The sequence below is a fragment of the Diabrotica virgifera genome, chromosome 5, assembly GCF_917563875.1.
Source record: "Diabrotica virgifera virgifera chromosome 5, PGI_DIABVI_V3a".
NCBI lineage: Eukaryota > Metazoa > Arthropoda > Insecta > Coleoptera > Chrysomelidae > Diabrotica > Diabrotica virgifera.
This window is the reverse complement of record NC_065447.1, coordinates 250,279,104-250,294,207: the sequence shown is the minus strand read 5'-3', so window position 1 is coordinate 250,294,207 and position 15,104 is coordinate 250,279,104. Positions and strand designations below refer to the sequence as shown.

Sequence of the window (15,104 nt, the reverse complement as noted above, 5' to 3'; positions counted from 1 at the left end):
TTATCCATTTCCGGACTTATTTTGGAATTATATTTTTTCACCCCCAATGGGGGGTGAAAGTCACCCCCAGGGCAAAAGCACACATCGGCACAATATCACTTTTTTTCTTTGACATGTAAGCTATGCGTATGCCAAATTTCATGACAATCCAAGCGGTTCTTTAAAATTTAGAGCAAAAACCGTGAAAGAATGGACTATCTGTATTTTTAACTACGATGGTGTCACTTTAATAGCGTTCTATAGTGCTTATCTCCAAATTTTACCATATTACGCAAAATTATCGACTGTAGAGTCAAAACCACATATTACCGCATTACAAGTGATCTCTCAACCTTACGAAACCGCAGAAGAATCCACCGTTTGCAAGACCAGAAGCAGAAGCACCGACGGGTTTTGGGTTTTCTGCGGATGGGACGGAATGGGGAGGTACCACCTACTCACCCGGCGCTACGTGCGTTGTTTACTTCTGGTAAATCCCGTGTTAATTTTCACACACGTCTAACTAGATTATCCCCTCTTCATCTTCGTTTATTGTCTGTTATATTTGATGGTATATCTTAACGAATTTTATGCCAAGTTGTGTGATAGTGCGGGAATAGTTGAATGGGAGGTGAGCGCGACTCGCGAGGTGATAATTGGGATTTAATTTGTTAGAAAAAAGTTTAATTGGTGAGTAAATATTATCATTATCGTAATTTTAACATAAAATTTTTTATTAATATTTAAACAATTTTTTTTAATTCTAAAATATTGCCGCTATAAACGAAACTTATATGTATTCATATTTTGTTCTGAAGCTATTTTCTTGTGGCATCTCAATGCAATTTAATATTTTCGTTGGGAGTCAGCTACAATTTTACTTTGAAAATAAGTTTATTCGACGTTTCTTTTTTTTTTCTTCTTCTTCTTCTTTCTCGAAACTCCTTATTCACCTCATGGGCGTCGGAGGTTTTATTCATCCTATATCCATCTCTTCCATTTCTTGCAGTCCTTTGCTAACTCTTGTATTTGTTGATGTATTTTTCCTTTTTCCTGTCCAATTTCTATAATATGATCGATCAATCTTTTCCTTGGCTCCCCTTTCCTTCTTTTACCATATATTTTTCATTTCATCACCTACTTTGGTAGTCTTCCCTGGTCCATTCTGTTAATGTGTCCATACCATTTTAATTTTCTTTTTTGGATGTTTGTTATTATCGATTCCTGTTTCAGTCTTTGTCTAATATCCTCATTTATTATTCTGTCCAATTTCGTTTTTCCTGCTATTTTTCTCAACTGCTTCATCTCCGCTGCGTTTATTGTACTTACTGTCTTTTTTGGAAATCGTTCTCAACATTCAAAACATTAATAAATTAAACAAATTTTATTTTTGTTACTTGGTCAAAACCGGTCTATACCGGTTTCGGAGGTTTTTCCTCCTCATCAGTAGTCCCATATAAATAGAATTTTTTAATTTTAAAATATTGCCGTTAAAAAGGAAACTCGTATTCACATACTATTTGTTTTTTGTTTTATTTACTTGTATGATCCCATGTGAGACCTTCGGCTTAAACTTTTTTTGTCTACCTCTCCATCGTTTTTCACTAATTTTTGTTTCTTTCAATTCATTCATTCATAAAGCGTTACAATCTCTAGGGATTATAGCTAATGCCATGGCGTTCAAAATCCTATTCTTTGGCGAGGTGGATAAATTCCTCTATGTCATTTATAGATTGCTCTGTATCTTTGCTGCTGTCGTGTGTCTTTTCCATTTCTTCCTGTCTTTGCACTGAACTTTCCCGTCTTTAACATTCATCGTTCCTATATCGTCTTCTACATCATCCAGTCATCTTCTTCTAGACCATAGAAGGGTCTAGTGATGTCTAGTTAGTTATCCTTCTCAGCATATATCTGAATATGGGCGTCTTTGCATATGTCTTATTCATTATAAGCGAAGAGATTTTATCTATCTGACTCTATTTTTTCAGTATCGTTGGGCCTCAGTATCGTTCTCGTTATTTTTCTTTTAAATTTTAGAAAGCTATCTTCCTCTCTCTTGTTAATCTGACTTAGAGTTTTGTTGTTCATTCCATATATTTTTTGCCTTTCAGAATTCTTTCGTCTGTTCTCTTTTTCCAGTTTTTCCTATTATCACTCCCAAGTAGCTAAAGGTGGATACAGTTTCAAAATTATGGTTCTGTGTTATTGTGTCGTCCTTCCATTACGTCATATGTATTTTGTTTTGTTCTGGATTATCTCTAGCCTTATTCTCTTTGATTTCGTATCTAATTTTTCAGTTCCTCTTATAAGTCTGTTTTCATCTTTGCTTTGATGATCATTTGCACATGCTATTACTTAAAGTTGATCTGATTACTTCCAATATCAGGTTAACCAGTGTCGGGGGTTAAACTTTTATCTCCTTAGAAGTTGTTCTGTTAAAACTGATCTTGTTGTTCTTAAGACTCACTGTTAGCATAATGTTTTAATTTTTCTGGTATTCCAAGATGATCTAGCTCCTTTATCAGTTTCGTCCGATTAATTGTGTCAAAAGCGCTTTTCAAATCTATGAATATTACGTGCGTTTATCTGTTGTATTCTCTCGATTTTTTAAGTATTTGCTCCACTGTATGAATGGAATTAATTGTCGATTTGACCGGTCTGAATCCGTTATGGTATTTTCATATTTGTTCAGTTTAGTATGTTTGCTAGAATTTTATATGTGGTGTTTAGTAGGGTTATTGCTCTGTAATTTTCGTACTCTTCCCTATCTCCTTTTTTTTATAAATAAGCACTATAAATGTCTGTTCCAATCATCTGGTGTGTTTTTTGTCGATATTTGTTGTACTAGCTTGTTTATTTATTTTTGTAATTCGCTTCCTACGTATTTTATTAATTCCACTGCTATTTCATCTTCTCCTGTTGCTTTTCCGTTTCGGAGGTTTTTAATTTCTTTTTGTACTTCTGTGAGAATTTCTACTTCGTCGTTATCTTGCGCCATTGGTCATACTTCTTCATCGCAGTGTATTTCCTCTATAGGGGTTTTCGTAATATTCTTCCCATATTTTGCTGATCTGTTCAAATACGGTTTCGTATTTTTGGTTTTTTAGTCCTTATGTTTTAATGTTGGACTTATTTTTTGTTAGTCTGAGTTTTTTTGTTAAATTGTTTTATTTTATGATATTTCATGTAACCAGCAATTTTTCTTCTTTTATTTGTTGCGTTGGTTTTGTTTCTCGCTATTTTGTATTCTTTCCCATTTTGTTCTGACGGGTTGTTGCGTTTTTTTGCCTGACTCTCCATAGTCTCCATCGTTTTTTACTATTTTCGTGTATTTACTCCTTGATGTTCTATGCATCCTTAAACTGTCTACGTGATAAAAAAGCGTAATCGTTTTATATTTTTTAAAAATCATTAACCACTTATATAACTAGTCATCAATAACTGACCTTTTTTGGTAAATTTGTATTTAATGTAAAAAATATTAATTAGGTAGTTTGGGGAGTCACAATATTTTTCCTGTCGCCAGGGGGGGTACAACGGCCTCCTTAATTCAGATGGACTTACTCAAGTTTTGTTTATGTATTTTGACCCGTAGAACACGAATTTTTTGGGTAACAGTTGATCCGGATGTCGATAAGATTGTTATAAACAAAGAACTTGAGGAATTACATAGCAGCGATTTTTCGCAAAACAAAATATTTTTTTGTATTTTTTGAGTAATTCTCAGCAAAAAATGGTTTTACAAGTTTTTTCGTAGGATGCATAGTTTTCGAGATAAACGCGGTTTAACTTTAAAAAAATCGAAAAAGTGCAATATTTAAACCCGAATAACTTTTGATTAAAAAATAAAATAGCAATTCTGCTTACTGCATTTGAAAGTTCAAGTCAAATTCTATCGGCTTTGATTATTTGTATTGCTAAAAATTAAGTTTTTATTTGTTAAACAAAGTCATAAACACAGAGTGTTTCCCGTGCCCAATGCATGCGTTTTAATGTACATAATCTACGTAGAAATTGTGTGTATGCGCGCCTACTCGTTCGATTTCAAATGAGAAATGCATTGAAAACATCATTCAATCACTATGTATTTAGAGCTTTGTTTAACAATAAAAAAATTAATTTTTAGCAATGAAAGTAATCAAAACCGATAGAATTTGACTTGAAATTTCAAATGCGGTAAGCAGAATTGCTATTTTATTTTTCAATCAAAAGTTATTCGGGTTCAAAAATAACAATTTTTCGATTTTTTGAAAGTTTAACCGCGTTTATATCGAAAACTATGTATCCTATGAAAAAACTTGTAAAAACATTTTTTTGCTTAGAATGGCCCACAAAATACAAAAAAATGTTTTGTTTTGCAAAAAATCGCTGTTATGTTATTCCTCAAGTTCTTTGTTTATAACAATCTTATCGACATCCGGATCGACTGTTACCCAAAAAATTCGTGTTCTACGGGTCAAAATCCATAAAAAAACTTGGGTAAGTCCATCTGAATTAAGGAGGCCGTTGTACCCCCACTGGCGACAGGACTTTTATTTAGAATCAGGTGCAAGGATGGTACTAAACCGTTTATCTAATAAAGAAATAATTGTAATGATCAAGATATTGCAGCAAACTAGAAAAATAATTCTAGGAAGCAGTGGCGTGCGGTGACTTTTTCGAAAGGGGAAGCAATTCAATAAGGATATAAAAATATTTTCTTAAGGGTCGAGGGTCGAGCAACTTTCCACCTGATAACACTCTGATGCGCAGGGGCTCTCTATCAGCAAAGTACTTAATTATGTGAGACGTCCTGCGTACAAGGACTCACACACTAAATCCATGACGCGTGAATGCGTGAGGCACTCTATTCCCGCTATTTCTAGTGACTAGTGACATATCATTGATCTGTATTGCTAGCTCGGGCCTTGAGTCCTCGCGCCGGGCTTGGTTTTCTAAAGAAGAATCATATTAAAAAATATATATACTCCGAGGCATTTTCCACAACACACAACTTTCACTAAAATGACACTTATTTATACTCGAGGTCTATTCTCCTATTAACTTCTGATAATTGTTGAATGCAGTCTTTTTTAATGGATAATAGGGCTAACTTTCAAAGTCTGTCTTCGCTTGTTGAATTTCTTTTAAACTCTTAATTTGAAACTTTTAATGCATCTTAATACTGCAAAACTTCGTTCAACTGATGCACTTGTGGCTGGGATAGTTAGTAGTACTAATTCACACAACTTGACCACTTCACACAGCGACTTTTTTAAACCAGTAGTTATAAAGAAATCCCAGATTTCTGGGTATTTCTTTATCATTGATGTCAGTTGTTTCATAAATGATACTTAACTGAGAATGCAAAGCTGGGATATCAAAAAATTTTCATTATTTAATCGTAATGACATAAATTCCTCTGTGGGAAATTTTGATGAATGATAATTAGAAATATTAAGATTATATATAATTCTACAAATTTTAAATCGTTAAAATTTTGAAAGCTAGAATTCATTTGTTGTAGAATATTATCAAAAGGTCTCTTTGTTTCTTCTGTTTTCTCTGTCTCTCTGCCTCCGAAATTATCAATCTTCATTATTTTTCTTTCATGTTCAAACCCCGTATGTTCAGTTTTATCCCAAATATTTTTAAACTGCTCTCGTTTTTTTAATTATCGTATTAATAAAGTCATCAATTTGTCTTATACAAAATGCCATTTGATTGCCAAAAAAACCATTTGATTTCTATAAAATGTCAAATAAAATATCAGTAAAAGGAAATATCTCTGCAAAAAATTTAAATCGAAATATTCTTTAAGCGAATGTATGTAATACCTAAACACCCCTTAGCAGCAGTAACAGTCGGAGCATCTCACTTTCGGGAAGGCGATACGACGAGTGCTTCCATGGCATACCAAAATTCGCGCGACTAGTGGCTGCGGTCATTGAACCCTGACCAATTTTAAAAGGGACAACTGCATGACAAGCGGCGATTTTGAGATGCGCTTCTGCCAGGAGTGGACCAAATAGTTGAATTGTGTGCATATTGAGTTCGTTCGTACGCGATTAATTTTTAATATTTTTCAATGCCTATTGGCTAGGTAATATGTAGATTATTTGGATTAGGGAAAAATTTTATTATTAAATATTAATTAATAATATATTTTCTTATATCGACGAATAAATAGGGAAGCGACGCTTCCCTCGCTTCCATGGACCGCACGCCTCTGCTAGGAAGTGTTGTAGTTTTTTCTTGGCGGTTTCGCTTCCACATGAGACACAGTTTTTACAATACAATTTTAAAATATGTATTTATCCCTAAAGTATAAAAAAATCGATACAAAATATCCAAAATCTCTAAGACACATGAGCCTAACATCATTGACTTTAAAAGCAAGCTGTCATCATCATCATCAACAGCTATTCCATCTATCGCGGATGTAAGCCTCCCTTAGGTGGGTCCATTCATGTCCGTTCGTTGTTTTTTTGCATCTCTTCGTGGCCAGCCATTTATTTAATATCATCAGTCCATCTGGTTTCAGGTCTGCCTCTACCTATCTTACTTGCTCTCGGTCGCCATTCAAGAACTCGCTTCTTCCAACGTTGTCTTCCATTCTTTCAATGTGTCCTGCTCAGTTTCATTTTAACATGGCAATCTTCTGGATCACATCTGTTACTTTTGATCGCCTTCTTATCTCTTCATTGGATTTTCGATCACTGAGCTTACTGTTAAGCATTCTCCATTCTCAAGCAAGCTGTGCATCATAATTCATTTCCAAACCCCAGCCCAAGCCCACCTTTGGCAAGCTTTATTTTTCTCTTATTCCTATTTTGTTTTCTATCTTTGTTGTCCACCGATATGATTTTTTGTTTTTATAATTTATCTGGCCATTTTCATTTCTAATGGCTTCTTTAGCTGCTAGATGTCCGTATATAGGTTTTCATGTTTCTATATAGATTGTTGTAAGCAGATGCCACCACGGCACCCGTATCGTGTTATTTAGCTTTAAGTCGGTACTAAAATAGCAGTAGGATCTGTTTTATTAGTTCATTCAGGGAAAGTCATATTATACAGGGTGTTTGGTAAAGAATGGGCCATAGCTTAACCTTAGATTCCTGAGCTTAAAATAGGTCGATTTAAGCTAACTTACCTTAGTACAAAAGTTGATATTAACCGAAATACAGGGTGTCAAAGTTAAACTTTTATTTCATTTATTCTTGAATGTTTCCTGACAGGCATGGGATACAACACGAAATTTGGTAGGTGGAGATTTTTTGGGACTAGAAATCTGAATTTGCCACCAAAAATGATGTATTACCAAGAGGACGCCACATACGTCTTTCAGCGCTCATTTAATACGTTCAATTTTTTTTATCCCCCACTCTACATACTGTTTAAATCAAAAGTTTTATTCTATTAATATTTTTACTTAAAAAATGTATACTACATTCATCTCTCTAAACTCAACTGTTTTCGAGATAAACGCATTTTATTTCTGCGGTGCAACATATTTTTTGCACAATATCATTGTAATTATACCCGAAAAATAAACTTGAAACCATAATAATTGTGCAAGCTCTCGTATTTATGTCATTGCATCGCAAATCCCATTTAAAGAAATTTGCGATACATTTTTCAAAATTGCGTTATCTCGAAAACGATTAAGTTTAGCGAGATGAATGTAGTATACCTTTTTTAAGTAAAAATAAAAGTTTCGATTCAAAAAGTATGTAGAGTGGGGGATAAAAAAATTGAACGTATTAAATGAGCGCTGAAAGACGTAGGTGGCGCCCTCTGGGTAATACATCATTTTTGGTGGCGAATTTAGATTTTTCGTCCCAAAAAACCCCCGCCTACCAAATTTCGTTTTGTTATACCATGCCTGTCAGGAAGCATTCAAGAATAAATGAAATAAAAGTTTAATTTTGACACCCTTATTTCGGTTATCAACTTTCGTACTAAGGTAAGTTCGCTTAAATCGACCTATTTTAAGCTCGGGAATCTTGGGTTAAGCTATGGCACATTCTTTACCAAACACCCTGTATAAACTCTCTGATAGCTTAGGAGCTTGAAACCATTTAGGGTGTTTATGGCACTCTCTGAATGAATTGAAATATAGGACGTCTTTAGTTTTCGGTTTACATCAAAATTATTATTTATTTATATACTTTTTTACGCAATATATATCTGTTATTTAATTTTGCCAAACATTTGAAAGATAAAATATTTGTACACTACCTATCTAACATATTATTACAGAAATCGATAGACCGTTAAGAAGAAAGGCGAAAATTCTTCTCACCTCTATCTGATAGATACAAAGTTTCAATAAGTGAAATCTAGGAAATAGATAACGATTTAAAATCTTGCTAATGTAATAGAATCTTAATATTGCTAGACGGTATATTTATTATGCGATGAATGTTTATTATTGATCGTGGAAACCATTGAGTGAATTATTGTTGAATGAATAAATTTATTAGTAAAATTGTAATAATTTATGAGATAGGTATACGGAAATCTTGTAAGGAGACAAAGAATTATATAATTAGTATAATAAGTGAAAAACAATATATAGCTGTTTTTTTTTAAATTTTGCGTAAATATGATATAACATTTCAGTAATAGTCTAACAAGCTATCTTAGAGACTCGCTAATATTCAGCTGATCGATGCTCGGGGAATGAAATTCCATAAACAAGGGATATACACCAACAGATCTTAAGTCCAGCTTAGCCCAGCTCAGCTTATACTTTAAGAATTTAAAATAAAAAATCCACAAGGAAAGAATTTTCCTATAGCTGGCTGTATACCATCAATCACAAAAAAATTTAATTGAAAAATCTTTTAAAAAATGTATAAAACTTTTTGATTTTTTGATCTATAAGCATAAGGCACGTCTTAAGCTGAAGATCTGTTGGTGCAACCAGGCATTATTTTAAGTAGTTACCCATATCATTGTGCAAAAAACAAAGTTATTTTCAAAATATGAAATTTTCGATCCTAATAGCATTATTAATAGTATTTAAAAAATATTAAAATATTACTAAAAGATTTTTAAATTGAAAACTTATTGGTCCATTTCCTTGGTAACACCTTCAAGGCTTCTAAAATTTGCAAGCCAAATGAATGCTGAAGCGAAGAAGACAAGAGGGAATTCAAAAAACTTACAATTCACGACTCCGTCTGTTCAGCTGGTAAATTCCAACAGAAAATGGACCTAGTTACTCGAAGGAGTAAAGACCAATATAAAAATAAAATAAAATTTTACTTTTAATTCAGTTGCAATGCGAAGGCAAAACAATCTTACTTTTCAATTAGAATACGAAATTCAGGTTATATATTGCATGTTAATTAATATATTTTTTAAAATGACGTAATTTATAACAGGATGTATGTTATTTCATGACGTTATTTTTGTACTATTACGTATTTGGTGAATTTAAATAAGTAAATAAACAAAGTTTTAGTTATAATAATGCTCGCATTCTCAGCTTGTTTGCCTATTAAACGTTCCTTATACATTGTAGAGAAAAGTGGTTGAAGTAAAAGTTTTAGATCATAAAAATATTGCAATGGGCCGTACATGTGATAAGAATGGGAGAGGATAGGCTACCAAAAAGAGCACTAAACGCGAGAATGCAGGGAAAGAGACCGGTTGGAAAGCTACGAAAGCGCTGGGAAGTCAGAGTAAGCAGCAACGCACAAGCACTTTTCTTAGTCCGTTTGTGGATAAGAGCAGCCACAGACAAACAATAGTGGAGGCAAAAAATAAAGGAAACCCAAGCTCAATTTGGGCTGTAGTGTCGTAGAAGAAGAATAACCCTAATATACCTTTTAGAACCTTCAAATAACTATGAATTTTACGTGAAAGATTTAATTATTTTTTCCCAGATAGGCTTGTGTAATTAAAAATCTTCGAATTTTTAAGAAAAATATTCATTTAGAAGAATGGTAATAAAGAAATATAAACGACAAAGAACTTCCTTATCTCCAAAAAACTCGACGAACTCGTGTAAAATTATCATATTTTACAATTATTTTATACGTATTTATGAAAATTGCCTACTTGACATTCACAAAATTATCTGAAGAGTAAAAGCGTTATCATATTATGAAGTAAAATACATTTACAATTATAATAATTTAATAGACAATGTCATGTAAGTATTTTTTACTGTGATGTTATTTTCGTGGTCACTATCCATTGCAAAATGCAACCTTCACCTCGATCTTACAGAACTTACGTTAAAAATAGTAAAAAACATTGTCTTACAGGTAAAATAAACATTTTTAAATGTTTGTTAAATAACTAAAGTGATTAGTGTAAATGCGATTTGGAAAAGATATATAAATAATGTACTTTTGACAATCTTCAAGAATTTGTCGAAAAATAATGAATAATGTTATTTTTGTCCTTATCCTTGTTTGTATTACTTACTCGATATTTTAGTTCGTCCCTTGTTTCATGTTTCATTCTTTCTTCAGTCATATCCAGGATATCTTCAGTCATCCATTCTTTTTTCGTAAAAATAGCCTGTTCAATTTGACTTCATTTTTCTGTTGTTTCGTTTGTGTATTCTGTATATTTTTTTATTTAGATATTCCATTAAATAACAAAATAAATAAATAAATAATGTAAACTTTAAGTCGATGGACTTAGCATTGAAAAAATAATGGTAATACAAATATCTCATTCAAAACAAACTTTTTATTTATTCTAAGGGACCCTCGGTAATAATTCAGTCTTTCATTCTGCGTTTAAATTTTTCAAAAATATTTATTAGTTTTTTCAGGATTCGAAAAAAATGAACACAATGTCGGTGGTAATATTTTACAAATCTATTTTTATCATACAACGCACTCAGTCGAATAGAGTATTGTCAGCATATTGTCAGTCAGCAGTGACAATTTTAAATGTTTGACATGGCATCGAGAATATTTTGAGTTGTCGATTAAATAATATGGATAGTGTATTTGATAAATAATTGATTTAAGACGTGAACTTAATAAAGAAAGTTATTTATTGTTTATTATTTATGGAATATCCAAGCAGAGAATACACCAGGATATATTCAGTGATCCAAGTATTTTGTTGCTAAAGATGTTCAAAATTGTAAGCGTTTCATAGAAACAATATATTAATAAAAAATCACTTTATCACTTTTCCTCTATTCTCGATTTATTATTAGTTTTTGTTGTTCAGTAGATAAATTATTACAATCACTGAATACATAGTTAGCGAAAAAATTATCATAATAATTAACTGAATTAATAAATAAGGCAATTAATTATACAAGTAACAGTTATCCAAGAACATCCAAAAGCCATTTTTAAAGTTAATGATGACATTGTCAAGTAATGTTTACATATCCATACCAGTGAGAATTTTACTACACGTAATTTGCCGTATAAAGACAGAAAAAGTAGGGATAGCCGTAAAATATTTGCAAATTATGTACCGATTAAGTCAAATGTATCACATAATTATTGCTAAACTGGATTATACAACAAAACCAATTAAGATTCAATGTAATAAATAAATACAATAAAAGACTAAGTTTTTCAACCCAATAAAAATATTTGTAAATTAAATATTTTTAAAAGATTTTTAATTGAAAAACTTATTGGCCCATTTTCCTGGTGACACCTCCAAGGCTTCTACAATATGCAAGCCAAATTGATGCTGCAGTGAAGACAAAAGGGAAGGAATTCTACACTATGCAATTCACAACCCCCCGTCTGCAGCTTGGTAAAGTTCCAACGGAAAATGGACCTAGTTACTCTATAGGAGTAATACTAATATAAAAAAAAAATGGTACCTATACAATTTTATTTTAAATACAATAAACTTTAAAACAATATATATAAAATATTCAATATAGAAAATAATAAAACAAATTTGAAGTGTCAAAACAATATAGTAATAATAACAAAAACAAATCTGAAGTGTCAAACAACTCATTTTAAAATAACATCAACTTCTTTAAAAGACTGACACAACTCAAAATAATGTCGCATTCTTCACAGAAAGTATTGGACAGTCTTATTGTGTTTCCTAGACATGACATTATTATGTAATGTGTCGAACCCACTTTTCGAACAAGAATAACACACTTCTGCATCAGAGAACCATAGGCATAAAGTTTATGACGTTATCATACAAAAAAAAAACAATATTTGAAATCTGTTTACTAACACAGTCCATCTTTTACTTTTTTTTTTTTTAGATATAACGGTCTTTTTCATGGAAAACTTTTTTTAACTAACCCTGTATGATGATTAAAATGCAACTGCTTAAATAAATACTGTACGTGGACGTTAAAATTGGTTATCTTGTCTACAGTTTGCTCAAAAAATTATTAAATTTGGACTAAAAATAAAATCAAAAATTCAACTCCATTTTGGCAAATATTAACCCGTTTCGTTTATTTTGTATCCGAGGTAGTTCATTCAGAACAATTTTACTTTTAGTATGTAAATTTTATTTATTTTGGAGAATTCACCTTCAAGGTTCAATTTCGATTAAAACAAATAATAGGATGCTAGACCTACCGGAAATTAATCTAAAATCTAAATTAAACACAGTTCCAAGAAGCTAAACATGAAACTGTTAATCGTTTCAGGATTTGCCATAATTCTTTTGATTAAACAATCAGTATAGCCAGGGAAATAAGGAAAAAAACCATGTTCAGGACACTGAACAGCGTCTTCAGCGATTATGACAATATTATCAGTGAACCGAAGATTGTTGAGTTGCTTTCCGTCTATGCGTATTCCCTTGTTGGACCAGTCCAGTTTTTTAAAAGACATATTCTAAGACAGTCGTGAAAAACTTCGGTGACATTGTGCCTCCTTGACTAATACCAAATACTTTATAAATACATGCTCCTTACATTTCGGTGGCATAGGGGAAGGGTGGGCAAGTTGACATAGCCGGGCAAGACGACACACTGCCCCCACCACGAAACCTAGTCTATTATTCGTTCAGTCCGTACGCTCGTTAGAATCTACTCCTTCACAGTAATCGTTTGATAGTCTTTGGGTGGGGATGCTCCGTACGTTTAAAAAAATATTTACGTTTTTGTGTCATTGTTGTATCTTGGTCCAATGTAAGTACCATATGTTTCGTTAATATATTTATGCCATCGTAGCATTTCTTGTCGTGATTTATTTTGGAGATAAAAAGGGCGTTCCTAATCTTTACCTTAGGATATTGCAACTGCTCTTAGGGTTATATTTTATCCGACCATGCTTTCATGTTATGATCACCGAGCTAGCGGGCAAGTTGAAATATAGCTGTGTCATCTTGCCCTCTAAAGGACGGATCTATGAAATATTTCTGGGGGAGGGTAAAAAAACTCTGGGCCCAACTTTTATCCAAAACTCCTTTAAAATAAAATGCTCAACTAATGTTTTGGGCACTTGCTATTAATATAGAAGTAAAAACATGGGTACCTATATATTTTTTAGTATATTTTTAAGCTCTTACCTATAGTATTTATATCCAGTTTTTTCAATTCATTTAAATTATGGTGGGACCTGTCTGGGGGAATAATTATCCCCATTGCTCCTCCCCCGTCCTACCATAGATCCGCTCTTGGCCTTTATGACCTAAAATTTGCAACTGCTGTTTTTATTTACAGATGGTTTCTAATTATAAAAGAAAAACCAATAGAGGGACATGGAATGAGAAGAACATGGAGCGAGCGTTGCAGGCTGTAGCGGAAAAGCGCATGGGTTGGTTAAAGGCTAGTAGGCATTACCAAGTGCCCCAGGCAACACTTCGCCGCCGTGCCATGAATCGAAATAAAATAGCAGTTGGTACAAGAAAGCATCTTGGCAGACATGAAACAACCTTAAATCGAGAACTAGAAGAGGCTCTAGTGGAGCATATGCTAGCACTGGAAGCCAGATTTTTTGGCTTAACGACCGTAGATGTCCGCATTTTGGCATATAAATTTGCAGTGAGAATGAAGTTAAAACATCAATTCAATAACACGAAAAAAATTGCAGGCAAAGGTTGGCTACCTACGCTCTTTTCGACTAAGGCATCCGAATATATCTTTACGTCAGCCAGAGGCAACATCAATGGCACGCGCTGAAAGTTTTAACAAACCACAAGTAAAGACCTTTTTTAAAAATCTACGTAACGTAATAAATAATGAAGACATCGACAAAAGTATGATTTTTAACATGGACGAGTCAGGGTTGACAACTGTACAAAATACTTCTAAAATTTTTGCGCTAAAAGGAAAGAAACAAGTGGGTGCTATCACCAGCGGGGAAAGGGGAGTACATTCAACTGTAGTAGCGTGCATGAGTTCAGGGGAACTTATATTCCACCTGCTATAATTTTTCCTCGGAAGAAATTCAATCCAACATTATACGACGGAGCGCCCCTTGGGACTTTATGTTTGTACAATGAATCAGGTTACATGACCGGGGAACTATTTTTAAAGTGGATGGAACACTTTATTAAACATGTTCGACCGAACACCAAAAACAAAGCCCTGCTAATTTTAGACGGGCATGTCAGCCATAAAAATTTAGAAGCATTGAAACTTACAAAAAACAATTCAGTGGTGCTATTTTGCTTGCCTTCACATTGCACACATCGTCTCCAACCTCTCGATGTGTGCTTTTTCGGGCCACTAAGTAACTACTACGATGCAGCAGCAACTCAATGGTTGAAGGAAAATCCGAGTCGTGTCATCACTCTTTATCAGTCGCCTCGCTTTTTTCTTCCGCCTACAATAAAACCGCAATACCAACGATAGCTTTAAGCGGATTCAAAGCAACAGGGATCTCACCTTTCAACCCGGATATATTTCCAGAACACATGTATTTGCCCAGCACAGTAACTGACGTACCACTTGAGGCCGATAATGCAAACACTGAATCCCTTAATCCGGGTGCATGTTTCGCTGCAGCAGAACATTTGAATGAAGAAGATCCGCAGTCATCTACAACAGTAAATACAAAGCCACATGAACGTGTAGAGTCTTCAGCTAATAACGTCACAAACGTTTTGTTGCAAATTTCACCTCTTCCTCAGGGAAATGCAAGAAAGTCCAGAAGAAGAAAGGCCAATAGTTATCAAGATGTTCTTACCACGAGTCCATACCTCCAGAGTCTTCGCGA

The 15,104-nt window shown here is 33.3% G+C and overlaps 1 protein-coding gene across 2 annotated transcripts in view; it reads left to right on the top strand.

Moving 5' to 3' along the window:
* The first annotated feature begins 554 nt into the window (after positions 1-554).
* LOC114342854 (uncharacterized) overlaps positions 555-15,104 on the top strand; it is a 62,263-nt gene continuing 47,713 nt past the window's right edge. For both annotated transcript variants that reach the window (XM_028293658.2, XM_050651057.1), the window contains exon 1: positions 555-669. The gene's annotated coding sequence lies outside the window, so the exon portion shown is untranslated. The remainder of the gene's footprint in view (positions 670-15,104) is intronic.